We start from the raw sequence: 2,216 nt of genomic DNA on the forward strand, positions 1-2,216 counted from the left end.
AACAAAAACAAAAACAAAAGCAAACAAAACAAAACAAAACAAAACAAAAAAAAACCCTGCTCTGTTAACTCTAACCTCACACTCAAACAAAGGAAATCTCCGGGCCTCACAGCTTCATGGAGGGGTTCTGCTCATATCTGAGGAAATATTAAGGGCCAAGCCCAGTGGTGCAAAGCCATGATTCCAGCTCTCCAGAGGCAGGAGAATTAAAAATTTGAGGCCAGCCCAAACTCTTCGAGGATCTTTTGAGATCTCAAAAGGACTCTTTTTTCTTTTCTTTCTTTCTTTTTTTTTTTTTTTTTTGAGACAGGGTTGCCTCACTTTGCAACACTGGAACTCTCTATGTAGACCAGGCTTACCTCAGACTCACAAGAGATCTGCCTGCCTCTGTCTCCTAAGTAGAGCTCTCTCAAAATGAATGTATAAAAGGTCTGGGGAATTGGCTTCTGGAGTACCATGCACGTATTACCCAATATGTGCAAAGTTCCATCCATAGTTCTGAAGAAGAGCTAAAGAATTTGGGGCCAGCAGAGCAACCAGACTCGACCATGGCCCAGTTGAGAGTTCTTACGTAGCATGCAGGAAATTCTGGACTCCAGCCCCACTACTACAGGATTGCGCATTGAGGCCCAAGCCTATAGTCCTGGTGCTCAGGATGTCGGGCCAGAGGATGAAGAGTTAAAGGCTAAAATGAAGCTACTTAGCAAGACAAGGTCAGCCTAGATTACATAACAGCCACCTCATACCATTACATAACCTCTGCTATGTCATGCCTGCAGTGAGGACTCTTACCTGAAATCATGGGCCAGACTCAGACTAACCTGTCTCCCTTGACTGGTCCTTTGTTGGGGGTCTGTTTGGTTTTTTTGTTTGTTTGATTTTGGGTTTTGGAGGGTTTTTTTTGTTTTGTTTTGTTTTGTTTTGTTTTTTTGGCAGGTGGATAGAGACAGGGTCTCATATGGTGTTTTAGCTGGCCTGGAATTTTGTTTTGTTTTGTTTTTTGAGACAGGGTTTCTCTGTGTAGCCCTGGCTGTCCTGGAACTCACTCTGTAGACCAGGCTGGCCTCAAACTCGCAGAGATCTACCTGCCTTTGCCTCCTAAGTGCTGGGATTAAAGGCGTGCGCCACCACTATCCAGCTAAAATTTCTCAGTGTTTAAAAAAATAAACTTTGGGTGTCTGGCAAGATGGCTCATTGGTTAAGAGCACAGACTTTTTTTTTTTGTCAGAGGACCTGAGTTGAGATCCCAGCACCCACACTGAGCAGCTCACAAGCATCTGTAACTCTAGCTCCAGGGTGAAACACCACTCTCCTCTGGCCTCTGTGAGCACTTGTGTTCCTGGACACAAATATAATTTTTCCTAAGAGATCTGTAGCTTCGATGAAGCCTCCTATGTCCCTGGTAGCTCAAGGGAGGACACCTGCCGTGTGAGAGGCTGAGGTTCCAGGATGAGGGCCGATGATCAGCACCCTAGAAATGGAAGCAAAGGGACTCATTTCCAGGCCAGCCCAGGCTATGCAGCAAGAGCCCACATCAAGAATAAAGAGAGCCCGCAAGAAGGCTCAGCAGGTAAACGTGCCAGCCACCAAGCTTGGTGACCTGAGTTTGATCCCCGAGACCTACAGAGAGAAAAGACGGCTGCAAATTGTTCTCTGACCTCCATCCTTATTCACTAGCACATGCGCACGTGCCTCTTCTCAACCACCCACACATAATAAAACAAAGAATAAAGGAAGGATGGGGGGAGAGTAGGGGTGAGGGTAGAAAGAAAATCCTAAATATAGTCTATTATCAGGTTCCACAATTAGGACTTCACTCTGACTTTGGGGATAGAAGATGGGACACCATTCTGCCTGTAACACATATAAAGCTCAGGGTTTTGTTCCATATTGAACAAAAACCTTCTAAATATATAGCGGCAGGGGCGGGGAACCTCTGCTACTGAGAGATGTGCTCGCAATTTCCATTGCCTTCATCCCATCTTCAGCTGGGTAAATCAATAAAAGTCTCTGTGGTTTAAAAATACTCAGACAACTTTGACACTGGAGAACACTCGGTGCTTAGACTCGCTCGGCTTGATGGGATCTCATTTTCCAGAGGAAGCAGCCTCCACTTAGCTCTTAGTCATAGCTGGTCTCCTAGAGCATCCTTCCTTAGCACCTGAACATTCCCCAGTGGTCGGGGGTGGCTGGGGCACTTGGGGTAACGTGACTAT

This window comes from Mastomys coucha, unplaced genomic scaffold (assembly GCF_008632895.1).
Source record: "Mastomys coucha isolate ucsf_1 unplaced genomic scaffold, UCSF_Mcou_1 pScaffold22, whole genome shotgun sequence".
Taxonomy (NCBI): domain Eukaryota; kingdom Metazoa; phylum Chordata; class Mammalia; order Rodentia; family Muridae; genus Mastomys; species Mastomys coucha.